The following is a 338-nucleotide window of genomic DNA, read 5'->3' on the forward strand; positions in this document are numbered from 1 at the left end:
GGCCCAGCCCCGGCCTCACGACAACCTCTTTCGGCTCGGCTCCGGGCCAGCTCCCGCTCCGCGGCCTTTGTAGGCCCCAAACGTCCTGAAGCCAGTCCCCACGGTGGCCTCTTCGGGCACAGCTCCTGCCTTCCGACGACATTTCCACGGCCCATTCTTCCTCCAGCCAGCCTCTCCAGGCACAGCTCCTCCTCCCGGCGGCCTCTGCAGGCTCACGCTTTCCTTGAGTCGGCCTCTCCAGGGCTCGCTCCTGCTCCCGGCGGCCCCTGCGGGCTCAACTCGTTGCCCAGTTGGCCTCCGTCGGCCCAGCTCCCGCCCCTCCGCGGCCTCTCCAGCTG

At 70.1% G+C, this 338-nt stretch overlaps 1 protein-coding gene across 1 annotated transcript in view; it reads left to right on the plus strand.

The window, feature by feature from the left end:
* Positions 1 to 338, plus strand: part of LOC105532199 (proline-rich protein 36-like) — a gene marked incomplete at its 5' end in the record, with an annotated part of 24,536 nt that overhangs the window by 5,649 nt on the left and 18,549 nt on the right.

This window comes from Mandrillus leucophaeus, unplaced genomic scaffold (assembly GCF_000951045.1).
Source record: "Mandrillus leucophaeus isolate KB7577 unplaced genomic scaffold, Mleu.le_1.0 Scaffold1202, whole genome shotgun sequence".
Lineage (NCBI taxonomy): Eukaryota > Metazoa > Chordata > Mammalia > Primates > Cercopithecidae > Mandrillus > Mandrillus leucophaeus.